This window comes from Pelophylax lessonae, assembly GCF_965119305.1.
Source record: "Pelophylax lessonae genome assembly, chromosome: 11".
In the NCBI taxonomy this organism is placed as follows: Eukaryota; Metazoa; Chordata; class Amphibia; order Anura; family Ranidae; genus Pelophylax; species Pelophylax lessonae.
In genome coordinates, this window is record NC_138778.1 from 32,894,174 (window position 1) to 32,909,072 (window position 14,899).

At 39.3% G+C, this 14,899-nt stretch overlaps 1 protein-coding gene across 1 annotated transcript in view; it reads left to right on the forward strand.

The window, feature by feature from the left end:
• Positions 1-14,899, forward strand: part of SLA2 (Src like adaptor 2) — a 43,463-nt gene that overhangs the window by 1,045 nt on the left and 27,519 nt on the right. The window lies entirely within an intron of this gene.

The following is a 14,899-nucleotide window of genomic DNA, read 5'->3' on the forward strand; positions in this document are numbered from 1 at the left end:
TATTTCTATATTTCCCACATATAAAGTGACGGTGAAAAAAAAACTTTTTTGTCTTTAATAGTATAGACTTACGTTTATCCCATTTTTTTTTTTTTTATATTATAATTTTTTTTTTCTATCTAGCCAGTTCATTATATCACTGATGAACAGGTGGCTATAGCCAACACTTCATTTTAATGATCAAAGTTTTCAAGTCTGTACTAGGTTCAATAAATCTCACAAACCACAGATGGATGCATCCATTTTACTACTGCCTGGATTCTGTAATGACGGTGTGAGCCTAAATTGAACCCTGATCTCACTAATATGCCTGGTGTGAGAACCCATATCGATTACAGTTTATTTGTGGCAGTGCAATGCCCAGGAGGTCTTGTAAATGCATAACAATACCCTCAAACTGCAATAGGCGCCATCGTTGGGGCAACCCACAAAAATCCCTATTACTGCTGTTATTGGCCATAGGCGAAAAATTGAATAAGGCTGGTAATATCATGGTGGTCTTGCATAGCTAGACTATTTGATGACAAAATAATTTATAACTGCCTACTTTGACAATTGGCTAGAGCAATGGCTAGGAGGTCTTGTAAATGCATAGCAATATCCTCAAACTGCAATAGGCGCCATTGTTGGGACAAACCACAAAAATCCCTATTACTGTTGGTATTGGCCTTTGTGGCGAAAATTGAATAAGGCTGGTAATATTATGGTGGTCTTCCATAGCTAAACTATTTGATGACAAAATAATTGATAACTGCCTACTTTGACAATTGGCTAGAGCAATGGCTAGGAGGTCTTGTAAATGCATAACAAAATCCTCAAACTGCAATAGGCGCCATTGTTGGGACAAACCACAAAAATCCCTATTACTGTTGGTATTGGCCTTTGTGGCAAAAATTGAATAAGGCTGGTAATATCATGGTGGTCTTGCATAGCTAGACTATTTGATGACAAAATAATTGATAACTGCCTACTTTGACAATTGGCTAGAGCAATGGCTAGGAGGTCTTGTAAATGCATAGCAATATCCTCAAACTGCAATAGGCGCCATTGTTGGGACAAACCACAAAAATCCCTATTACTGTTGGTATTGGCCTTTGTGGCGAAAATTGAATAAGGCTGGTAATATTATGGTGGTCTTCCATAGCTAAACTATTTGATGACAAAATAATTGATAACTGCCTACTTTGACAATTGGCTAGAGCAATGGCTAGGAGGTCTTGTAAATGCATAACAAAATCCTCAAACTGCAATAGGCGCCATTGTTGGGACAAACCACAAAAATCCCTATTACTGTTGGTATTGGCCTTTGTGGCAAAAATTGAATAAGGCTGGTAATATCATGGTGGTCTTGCATAGCTAGACTATTTGATGACAAAATAATTGATAACTGCCTACTTTGACAATTGGCTAGAGCAATGGCTAGGAGGTCTTGTAAATACATAACAATATCCTCAAACTGTAATAGGCTCCATTGTTGGGACAAACCACAAAAATCCCTATTACTGTTGGTATTGGCCTTTGTGGCGAAAATTGAATAAGGCTGGTAATATTATGGTGGTCTTGCATAGCTAGACTATTTGATGACAAAATAATTGATAACTGCCTACTTTGACAATTGGCTAGAGCAATTTCTAGGAGGTGTTGTAAATGCATAACAATACCCTCAAACTGCAATAGCAACCCTCATTGGGGCAATCCTCAAAAGTCCCTATTACTTTGGGGCCAAAATTGGATAAGGCTGGCAATATTATGGTGTTTTTACATAGCTAGACTATTTGATGACAAAATAATTGATAACTGCCTACTTTGACAATTAGTAGTATCTAATGTGCCCGTGAATTCTCCTGTTTGGCTTAAAAAATTGAATGGCTACACTTTATATCCAATACAAAATGACTGTTCACCATTGTTACAGTTCAGTTAATTTCCCAGATAATTTAATGCTCAGAAGATTTTCAGCTTTCTCCCACCACCAGTTCTACAGAATTTTACAGAAGGATTAAACATGCCGCTCCGGTTTTACTGTGTGGCCCTATACAGTAGCAGTGGTTTACTAAATACCTTCTTGTATGTGTCAGTTGGTCTGTAGTACCCCCCTGTATTGCCTTTATTGCCAGTATACTGTATCTAAAAGTGTATAAAATGGTTTCTATGCAGTTAAATATATTTTTATATAACTGCAATGTGTTTGCTCCAATTTATTTTCATAATGGTCTACTCACGGCTGAAACTTGTCAGTAACAGTTTGTTGTAGAAGACAAGTATACCTCGATGGATACAGGTACTGCTTGCTGTTGTACGTTTTCCAGCGGTTGATCATTTTTTTAATGACTTACCCTCCATTGGAGAAAGATCCTGCATGGAAGGTTTCTACAACAGTGCCTTTGGACTCATATCATTGCTTATTCAGTACATTGAATTAATTTGTTACATTTTTGACAAGCAACACAAAACGCTTTATTGCTTGGTGCAAAACACATTGCTGTCTATGGACACATTTCTTTTTGTTGTTAAATCTAAGTGTACCCATTACTCGTTTATCGGCTGTGGCTGACATCAACTCACTGGAGGCCCTATATATCAAGCTGTGCGAAATAAGAGTTGTCTATAATACCCCACAGCAATGCATAAGCTTGCTTCTTACATTCAATCAGATGTCATTTTTCGGTAGAGCTTTGAGTCTTGTTGCTTGCTGTGAGCTGTACAAAAAAATTTTCCTTTATAGGACAGAAGCCAATTATTTTTTTACTTATTCACTTGTAGTCTTTGATTTCGCACTCATCTGCTGTAGTGGTCACTTTTAAAGAGAGCAAGAACTGTGTTAAATGGATGCAGGACACAGACAGGCCGAATGTCTGCCAGGAACGGCAAAGATTTGCGCATCCCTAGGAAAAACACTTAAATTGCCAACAAAAGTGTGAGATTGTTAAAAAAAAAAAAACAACATGTTGTCCACTAGAACCAAAACCATGCTTGATGGCACAGCTTTGGTTCTTGTAGATAATGATCAATTATACTGGAGACTTCAGACCTTAGAGGTGACCGAGGGGCCTTAAATTATTTCTTGCAACATATGTTGCCATGCTAGAAAATATCTGATAGTCAGAGGCTGCTGATATAATATGAGAGGGCATCTGCCAAAGTTATGAATGCCTACAGTTTAGAAAAGGGTATAAAAAAATCACGTTAAATTTAACAAGGCCATACAAGTTGCTACAAACCATAGCAGCCTATTAGCTTTCAGTTTCGTGCACTCAAATAATAAAGCTTTAATATTTGTATTTAATTAGCGCAGAATTTTTTTTACACACAATATTTGTATTTAATTGCAGCATAGAATACAATGAAATGTAAGCACTTTTTTAAAGTAAATGTAAGTGGACCAGGCCTAAAAAGCGAAAGGTGACTACTGACTGCTATAGGTTACAACAATTTACTGTATTCATGTATAGTCTTCCATTCAATGCTTAAAAACATAGAAATAAAATTGCTTATTTGAGAAGACCTTTGTGTCTCTGTACCAATAAATTTCACACTTATTTTCGTGGATGCTAGCTGATTTACTAGGATCATGACAGTGAATTGCCTACAGCATTTGAAAACACGTTTCCTGTGTTTAGAGGCTATAGGAATTTGGCTAAATAGCATACCACATCCCTCACATAACAAGTAAAAAAATAATAATTTTCGGCTTGATTTTTGAGGCACAAGCTACACCAAGTAACACCAATAAAGCTTAACGCATTTCTTGGATCACAATCCACTTTTTCAGCAACAGGTGTTGCGGAGACAATTAAAAACAGCTATATAACAAAAAATAGAAAAAAATTGTTTCCATAACTCCAGAATCACTTAAAGTGGTTGCCCCCACTGTCATGGATTGGGGTCCCCTCTTGAACCTTCTAGGCTAGTACAATGCCTCCAGTGGTCTTTGAGGTAACTGCGATCAGCATACAGACACTTTTGGATTTATGTAAATACATTTTACATTTTTATGGGAATTTTGAGTACTTTTGTAATAAAGTTATTGAAATGTTAATTTACTTTGTGTGACTTGGGACTCAAAAATCCCGCCAGAAAAAAACGTTTTCCTTTTTGTACTTTTTTACTGTGTAATAACTCGACAAAAAGTAGGATAAATATGGATCCTTTGGTTGAAGCCCTGGCAATATAAATAAAATAACAGACTGAGCTGAAAATCTGTTGTTATGAGACCCTGTCTTCTAATATTCCTTATGGCAAAAAAATGAAAGGTCAATATCCAAAATCTGTGAACGTCCTTGGAAATCAATAATGGTTGGTGTCTATGATCCCATACAAGTAGGGATGATTGAATCAGGGGAATGGCAGATTCATTGTTTTCTATTCTCTTGAATATTTGCTTGTAGGTCTTTCTGATAATATTTCCTAAATTATAAGATTGGGCAAGTGTGTATATTATAAATCAAATGCTTTGCAATTTGCCTAAATCTAATAGCTATTTTCTTTTCAATACTGTAGCAAAAAAAAAAGGTGTTTGCTATGGATGCTTCCCATTTTGTTAGGCATGGGGTTTGTCCATTTGGCTTAAGGCAAATTTGATATTATTTAAAGGTCCATGCAACAACGATATTTTAGTTACAAGTGGAACTTTGTTGGTGAATTCAGCCCTTAGCGTCTTATATGTCTTTATTTTTCCATGGCAAATATATATTTTATAAAGGTCCTTGGCATCTTATACATCTTTGGCTCTCCGAGAGTGAGATCCATTGCCTTAACTCTTAACTTTGTTCCTGTCCAACTGGGAGTTTTCGTGGGTTTTTTGGGCAGCAAGCATCTACCAAAAACTGAAATGACAGTTCTAAGTGGACTGACCATTTAAGATTAAAAACAGGGCTTAATTAAAAAATAAATTTTTAGAAGAAAATAAAACATGGTTTCTTGGGCAGCTGCCAGTTGGACACTGCCAGAAACCTGATTGCCGCTGCCAATTAAAAAAACAACTTGTCAAAACGTGTGAACCAATGAAAGCATGAATGTTCCAGGTTGATGGATTGCATTCCTTTGCAGCAAATGTTGCATTATGTCTTCTAGTTGATGTTATGTTCTTACCGGCATTTGGTATCGTACTTTAATTTTTAGATATTCAAGGGAGATTAGTATGGTTCAATTTAGAGATAATAGACTTGGCTGTAGGGTCTATGTATTCAAACAAGATTTTTTTTAACTTTCACTCAACTGAATTAAAAAAATCTTGGGTAAAAGCTGCATAAATCTTGAATAAAAATATTGATAAATATTGGTAAACTGACCCCTATGTGTTATTTATCATAATAATTGTAATTTTTAGCCTCCTGACTTATATTTTCAGCTCCTATTCTTAGTAAATTGACCCTTTACTCTGTTTCAGGCACAACATACATTTTCGAATTGTGCATGTTTTTCATACATATTTTTTTATGTAAAATCGAGCTAATCATATGTTCCTATTAGTTATTTATTGTTTGCATGCAAAACTTGCATTGTCTGTGAAATTGCTTAGTTTTGTTGCAAAAGAGTTGCATTGCGCACTCAAACTCACACAGATTCTGCACCGGGTGTTTAACGCAGAAGTGTGTACTGCACTTGTGTTTAAAGCACAAATAAATTATTATTAAACTAATATCCAGCGACATAAAATAAATAAATACAGACGCGGTCCATACACCAATGGGCCCTAAGTCAAATTTTTGTAAAATTTATAAAGATCAGAAGGTCTCAGACCTTTCTTCACAGTGCTCCTCAACCTCTGCAACAATCATCACATCCATCAGACCCAGGATCCCACTAATGAGAGCAGCTGCAGAGGACCCTATCCCGCCAGGTCCAATATTAATTCTTACATCCACAATGAGAGATTTAACAAATGAGATTTAAAACACACATAAATAAAAACTTTATTGGACATCAGCCATGGCCATGCCATGGTCACTTACAATCCAATATTTAACACAAGACCCACCAAAAGACTTCTGTACTAGGTTAATATTCATTAAATCACATTTATGAGTGTAAATCTCTTTAGTTTTCTAAAATGTTATAAAAATGTGCAAAATAAAATAACTAAGGAAGAATAGTAATGTGTACCAGGTAAACTGAATATCCTTTTTACGAATTCCAATTTGTTGCCCAGTATGTCCTCATATCCCGTGTCCAGACTGTTATCATCCTCCAAAGTCCTATTGGGAACCAATGTGACATTAGTAGCTTGGTTTTACTTTACATTTGGATAGATAAGGACAAAAGAGCTGAAAGAGATTTTATGGATTATATGCTTTATATTTATAAAAATGGCAAATGACGAATACACAAGACTAGCTATAGCCAGTGAGTTTTTTGCTGTTGTTTTTATGCACTGAACGCATGGAATGGATGTACAGTTACTGACAATGGCATTCCCATTAGGTAGATTTTATCACTTTGATTTCAGGTTCTGTAATGTTGACAGTCCTATTTCAAGGTTTATTGATTATTCAAAGGACCAGTTATATACCACCATCATTGGGTTCCCATATCTCCAGGAGGTATGGATAGCCCCTGTGAAACCACTTCAGCTCCAGAAGATTTACCTCCCTTCATGACCAGGCCATTTTTTTGCAATACGGCAGTGCACTACTTTAACTGACAATTGCGCGGTTGTGCAATTTTTTGTCCTTTTTTTCCAACAAATATAGCTTTCTTTTGGTGGTATTTGATCACCTCTGTGTTTTTTAATTTTGAAAAAAAAAACAATATTTTTTTACTTTCTGCTATAAAACATATCCAATAAAATATAAAACATATCCAATGTAAAAAAAAAATCAAATTTCTTCATCAATTTAGGCCAATATGTATTTTGCTACATATTTCTGGTATAAAAAAAAATCCTAATAGGCGTATATTGATTGGTTTGCACGAATGTTATAGCGTTCTACAAACTACAGGATATATTTATGGAACTTTTATTTATTTATATTACTAGTAATGGCAGCGATCAGTGACTTATAGTGGGACTGTGATATTGTGGCTGACAAATTGGACACTGACACTTTTTTGGGAACCAGTGGCACTAATACAGTGATCAGTGCTTAGAATATGCACTGTCACTGTACTAATGACTCTGGCTGGGAAGGGGTTAACATCAGGGGCGATCAAAGGGTTAACTTTATGCCTAGCCTGTGTTTTAGTGTAGTAAGGAGGTGCTTTTACTAGGCGAAGGCATGGATTGGTGACCCAACTTTACAGAGACGCAGGATCCATGTCTTCCGTACTGACAGAACGGCGATCTGCCTTGTTTACATACGCAGAGTGCCGTTCTGCCTGTGTACCGAACGATTAGCAGGTGCCAACAGACATACAGTCTGAGGGACCCGCTGATCGGCTCTCACTCGCACCCGATTGCCGGAAGTGCAGAATCACGTTTATATACGTGATCCTGTGCAGCGCGGCCCCCTGTAGCAGTAAACCTGCTATAGGGTGGTAGGCAACTGGTTAAGGACCCAACAGGAAAATGCAAAATCACCAGCACTCCAGGTAAATGTGTATCAAACTCTACATTTATTGATAAGATCATGTCATATAAGAACAAGAATAGTGGCATTTCTTTTTTGTATTCTATAAATCTTTACAATAAATATGGGTTTAATACACATTTACTTGGATTTACTTGGAGAACGGTGACCTTGTATTTTACTGTCTGGTTTTGGAGTGGCACCATTTGTTGCAATCACTTCAAGCACTCATTGATCATCCTAAGGTTAACCCCTCTCCTAGAACACCTAATTACTTTCATGGGGTTATTACCTGTAATTCACTATATGCATTATGAAATTTGAAATGATGAAAAAATGAAATAGATTTTTCCATGCCTTTTTTGATGTAAAGGTGGGCAGTGGCATCACATCTCCACTTTGTCCAGTCTGAGAACACCTTGTATCCATTGAAAAAAAAAATGCTGTTCTGTGAATGGTGGCAGTGCCAAGCAACTGACCCAAAGTGGTCAGGGTGCACAGGAGAAGTCGCCCACTAAGGACTAGTGAAGATCCCAACTTTCACTGTAGTAGTGCTGACTACTATAGTGATCGTCAGCTTCTCCAATGGTCCAACTGGGTATGAGATATTGATATTTATATTGTGCCAAGCTAGACCAATGTAAATATGCAATTAAATGAATTTCTGTAGTTTAGCTTTAAAAATATAACAATTAATGATTGTGAGACCTATAGCCTGTTGCCATGAAGTCTGTGACTCCTAAATAATCAAAGCATTGCTTAGATGTGGATTCCATGTACTTCAATGTAGGAGCCAGACAGTCTGCTACTAGGGTCTCCTGCTATTGTCTGTTTAATAAGGTGGTCTGTGTTTATATTTAGGATAATGTGTAATGTATTTAGTTTTAGCTTTGTTTCAATGCTGAGTAACACGTGAATTATAACATTGTCTAGATGTGGATACTCATTCACCTATTGTTTCTGTCCAGATGGCTAGGTAATTTAGTTTAGGTTAATTATATTTCTGTACACAATTTCATCTGCATATAATAATGTGATCAGGCGCATGACCTGGTGGGGTATATATATTCGGTGTGAATCTGTTCAATAAATGTTCCAGATCTTTTACAAAATATTCTTGGCTAGTTTTGTATGGGGGCGGCTAGAATATCTGATATCAATGTTCAAGACTGAAGGAAGTGGTATTCTGACGGAAGCACACAAGCGCATTGTGGGGTCGCGGTTCCGTTACAATGATGTATTGAAGGATCTCTATGGTCAAAGCACAAAACTTTTACTGTAAAACATCAGCATTGTAATCGCAATAAAAAAATATTTATAGTGGACAATTACAATATAAGCTTACTTGAAAAATCTCCTTTCATTTTGTGAGTTCTGCCTGTCTGCTATCCATCTTATTTCACAATTTCCTGGATTCCCTGCATGCTTTGCAGTTTCTGTTTACTTTCTATGTCTAAGGACTATATATCCTATGGTACCTTGATGCCTGCAAGCTGTGATTTCTGTACTGAGTCCACCTCCTAAAACTCCCCCCCCCCCGCACCTCTATAGTTCAGAAGGCAGGCTCTGTGAAATGTGTGACACAGCAGTGCATATACACAGGAGATCACAGAATTCAAGGCAATAAATGTGTGGGATTCTTGGAATAGTACGTTTTCAAACTTTAAGATCTTTCAGATTAATAGGCCTAGGATGAAATGTTTACACTGTGGAAACAAATATGTGATTATACATTTTGACCATAAATTGGCTTTAATAATTACAGAGTTGGCGTTATGTGTGTCTGTTATATCCAAATAAAGTTCAGCTTTAAATAGCTTGCTTATCCCCACCCCTAGGAAAGAAACCCTCAAATAAGAGCTAAATAAATAAAAAAAATAAAAAACCATTGGAAGTAAAAAGAAAATAAAAAGGCTTCCCTTGGCTTCCACCTGCTTTCTTAGAGTACCTTTACATAGCTCCCAACTGTCCCTCATTTTGGGGGACTATCCCTCATTCGGAACAAGGTTCCTCTTTTCCTCTTTCCTCCTCATTTGTCCCTCATTTTGGTCTGATCTACAAAGTATATAATTGTATATAAAATGCACTTTTTATCTTTCAAAAAGGGGTGCACAGTCATGTTGGAACAGGAAAGGGCCATCCCCAAACTGCTTCCACAAAACTGGGAGCATGAAATTGTCCAAATTGTCCTGGTATGCTGACCCCTTAGGAGGTCCCTTCACTGGAACTAAGGGGCCAAACACAACCCCTGAAAAACAACCCCACGCCATAATCTCCCCCTCCACCAAAATGGTTTGGACCAGTGCACAAACAAGGTCCATAAAGACATGGATGAGCAAGTTTGGGATGGAGGAACTTGACTGGCCTGAACAGAGTCCTGACCTCAACCCAATAGAACACCTTTGGGATGAATTAGAGCGCAGACTGTGAGCTGGTCTTCTCGTCCAATATCAGTACCTGACCTCACAAATGCACTTCTGGAAGAACGGTCAAACATTCCCATAGACACACTCCTAAACCTTGTAGACAGCCTTCCCAGAAGAGTTGAAGCTGTTATAGCTGCAAAGAGTGGACCAACTCAGTATTGAACTCTATGGACTGAGACTGGGATGTCATTAAAATTCATGTGCATGTAAAGGCAGGTGTCCCAATACTTTTGGTAATTTATATATATATATATATATATATATATATACAGGTTTTGTCCCTATGCCCACCCTGTGAATTGGCAGTGAAAAGGAGAAGCAGTTAGACTGATGAGCTCATCTCTTTGTCACTTTGCTCTCTTTTCCTCTCAGCATGCTCCTTGCACTGCAGCACAATGTATTGGCCTCTTATGCCCTTGAGACTGCAGGAGTCTTATGCAGAGTCAAATTTTTGTACTTAGACTGTATTTTAAAAAATTAATTTGACGATATATTATTAAATACAGCGGCGATCATTTGTACATTTATTATGTGCCTGAAGTTCAGCTTTGAAAAAAGCAATACATTATAAAATGTGTAGTTAAATGACACCTAAACCCAGGAACAAAAATGTTATATATATAGCAGATTACTAGTCCTTAGATGTGGTGACTCTATCCATGCGTCCGGCCCCCTAATCTACATGCAGGGCGCCGGACGCATGGATTCCAATGGGGTTTTTTTTTTTGAAGCACGTAATTAGAGCCAGAGGCTCTAATAGGCTTCAAAAAAGGGTGGAATCGGGGCGCAGAGCACTGTGCACTGAGCCCACCCAGTTGTGTGCCAATAGCGAATAAATATTCGCTATTGCCTTACTGATTCTCCCCCTGGCCAATCAGGAAGCGGGTCCTGAGACCCGTTTCCTAAATTGGCCAAAAGGAGAAGCCATGCTATTGGCCAAGGAAGAGGAGGGAGGAGACTGAGGGGGAAGCCCGACCCACGGAGGAGACCGCCGCTGCCGCCTGCCACTGCTGCATTTGTTTTTGTTTTGCGGACTGCCGGACTAAGAACATTTTCTGGAGTTCTGCTGTAACTCATAGTTGGAGTTGGAGAGAACGTATCTGTTATCTAATTCATGAGCTGATGCATTTGCAAATGTGACATTGTCTGCCCCTAAAAATAAAATGCAAATAAATATAATAAAATTTAAAACCGGAGGTACGTAGCTCTAAATACGGCATAAAGCATGTGTTCTGTCTGGAGTTCTCCTTTAATAATCAGAAATAGGGAGCTTTCTATATACACAGGTTGTTTATGGTTGTGCTCCTTCATGCGTTTAGAGCTGGAGTCCCAGGCGTGTTTTCAGTATCACTATTACTTTCTCAGCAGTCTGTTTTCTTCTGATAAAACCCAATTGCAAATTTGTTTTACTCAGCATCCTCCTCATTCCTCCAGTGATAGGCAAGGAAACCCCCTTAAGCAGCCATCGTGTAGAAGGTGTTCATGTTGTATTCAGAAAGAAAAATATACTGCTAAGGATCTCCCATCAATAACACAGGTTTTGTAAAAGCTAAACCTCATTGGCTAAAGCTTTTATACTAAACTACTTGTGGAAGAGGCGTAACTAGAACCTTCAGGGCCCCGGTTCAAGAAACCATGAAGGGCCCCCCTGACCCCTGGCCGGGGCCCTTCCCTTCAAGCCTGGGGCTCTTCCCACTGATCATGGGGCCCTTTACTTTCGTTGCGGGGCCCTTTATTATGGTCCCGCAGTTTGAGCCTTTCCCAAGTTTTGCAATGGTCCCCCTTCCTGCCATCTTGGGGCCAGTAGTGGAATGCCAGGGCCCGGTTGCAAGAGTGACCTTTGTGATCCTGGAAGTTCACCCACTGGTGTCAGTAGTTTTATTTTTTGGTATTTTAATATTATTTTTTTATCATTTTATTTTATTTTTTTACAATGTCACTGACTATGACTCCGTCCATTCAGAGAATGAAGGAGCTGGTAAATTACATACTTACCAACCCCTTACTGGTTCTCTGTTGTGACACATCCCCTGCAGCAGCCGGCAGGAGAGGGGCGGGAGCACTGTGTGGGGGGGTAGCACAGTGGGGGGGGGCAGCACAGTGGGGGGGGGCAGGGGAGCACACAGGGGCCCAGAGACAGTAGAACACAAGTGACAGGAGGAGTGACGGGGGCAGCATACAGAGGAACCAATCTCCTCCATTTTCCTCCTGCAGTTACAGGAGGAAAAAGAAGGACAGTGGTTTCTCTACATGCTGCACATGCCACCCCTCCTATCCAGGTGTACAGGGAAGCCGCACAGGCCCCCTGGAACATGGGGCCCGGTTGCAATTGCAACCCCTGTAGTTACGCCCCTGACTTGTGGTCATTTAGAACCAATCAGGACTCTGCATTGCATTCTGGAATCATCAAGTTTCATGCAATAGTTTTATATTTTCTTTAACACCTTCTAATGCTGTCCATGCATTTAACAATGTATTCTGCAGCCAGCTTAAAAATTGTCACCCCAACATTTTATATTCCTCATATGTGTCTGCTGTACCATGTACTTGTTATAAAGTATCCTGTTCTCTTTTTATTGCTTCCATTGCATGAAACCCCTGGTGATTCTGCCAGTCCCTCTGCCTTCCTACTTCAACCTGACCACACTAGACATTGAAGCACATCCATCCCAGCGTTGTCAGTCTTGTGGCTGTGCTGGGAGAACAGCCTGCCTGTCCTCCAATGATTAGAGTTGTGCACAGTCATTCACTAGAATGATCAGTTTGCTGCTGTTTCTCCACCCCCACCTCTCCAACCCCCTTATGCAGCTGAGGACAGAGATCACAAAAAAATATATACATACTGTACATGTACATATATATAATTTTTTTTTTTTTTTGTTTAGCAGAAAGTTTTTTGTTGAACAAACCAACGAAAAAAAAAAAACATCATCATATTAACAATTTTTTAGGTTGCACAACAATACATTTCACATGGAGAGTTCCAGAAGTAAATACTAACCCTGACTTGTGCACCATATAAAATAAAGCATGTTCCATCGTATACTGTACGGAAGAAAGACATATGCCTTTCAATCAGGACTACGCAACTCATTGTGGATCACCTATTACAAACGCCTGAAGGATTAGGGATAGGAGATGAGGGGGGAAAGGAAAGTGAAGGGGGAGGTGAGCAGAAGGAGGTAAGGGAAACAAGGGATGAAATGGTCGAATCAGATGTACACAAAGTTGGTCTCACTCATTCGATAGGGAGTCCTAGCCACAAGCATCAGTCCAATTTGAACAAAGAAAAGGAAAGAGACCGCTCAGGTGTAGGAATGTCTTGACAATCAGAAGGGTGCTGGTTAGATCCGCAATCCCGGCAGCTGTACAATTAAAGAAGAAGGCAACCGCACACCGACTTGAAAGTGGAAAACGATAAAATCCATTTATTGGAAGTCCAAAAAATCCATAGTGACAAACCAGAGAAAGGAGACAATACAGTTGACGCGTTTCACAAAATGAAATTCGCTTAGTCATAACCGTGTCAGTTATCAGTCCAATTTGACCAAATGTAACCAAATTTTATCGAACTTCTTCGGACAATGTCTACTCTCATATGTAATTGTATGTAATGGTAGTACAGAACTGACAGTTTGCAGCCATGAAGCTCACGTAGGGAGCTCCACAGACTTTCATCTTAACAGAATTCCGCTTCTCGCATAAAATAAGGTGAAAGTAAGGCAGAGCTTGTTCTACCTGTTTCCTTCTATATCCTCCAAGTGACTTAACAGTAAGACCAGAGGGTCCAGAGGTACCACCGGGGCTTTTTTTTCAGCTGGAACTTGGTGGAATCAGTTCCACCACCTCTGGCTCAGGCCCTCTGCTCCATGCTCACCACTATTACTTGGAAACACAGACATCTGACTTGTGTGTTTACAAGTGACAGCTTGTCTCAGAATGGCTCCCACAGATCTGATCTCCTAAGTGCAGGATGGGGACAAGGGAGATGCAGGTGCCCGGGGTGCAGTACAGATGCAGAGACCCCCACTAGATGATCTCCCCGCAAGTGAGTTCCGGAATCCCGATGGCATCTCTCAGTTGTCAGTACCGGAATTCAAAGGATTTAGGCACTAAATATAGGTGCCCCAAATCCTGGAAGGGCATAATTCTACCATCCACCATCACATGTTTCAATACAGTAATCCAACACAGAACCTCCACTGTGGTACAGGCTGTGCTAGGTCTTATCAGTATTAAGTTTGGTTGCTTAAAACTCAAATGCAGCTTAGACATGTATTCCTGTAATGCAATCAGGCTACATATACATTAATAATGTTCCTTTTTCTTCCTTTTACTTACTTTGTGCTACAGTTGGCATACCCTGCTCTAGCAGCACTTTAGGAAATCAGACATTTGCAAAATACAGAACAATGGTCTGGGTCTCTAGTGGACCAGCATGTTTCCTACCCAGTGCTCCAATTAACTCACGGAGTATTATGGCTGTCGATTGGAGCACTGGGCAGGAGGAGAGCAGAGTGCTGAAAAAAACAGGGCACTGCGTTGGCTGCATTTGACCTGCTTTGCTTTGTATTGTGTTTCTTTGGACAGAGAAGGCCTTACTAAGTTGCATTTACATTGCTAGTCAAATGCCGTTTTTTGGATTCGATCATTGTTCAATCATTGCTACATTGATGAAAACAGTTGATAACAATGCCTGTGTACACAAGCCCTTAGACAAGGGATCTCCAAACTACGACCCTCCAGCTGTTGCAGAACTACACTTCCCATGAGGAATTGTAAAACTCTGACATTCACAGACATGACTAAGCATGATGGGAATTGCAGTTCCTGAACAACTGGAGGGCCAAAGTTTGGAGACCTCTCCCTTTGACTGAATATCGAGACTCCCGTTCTCTTAATTATGAACCCTTTTTCCCTAGGAATCCCAGTCTTAATTAGGCTATTAGATGGCACCATGGTAAT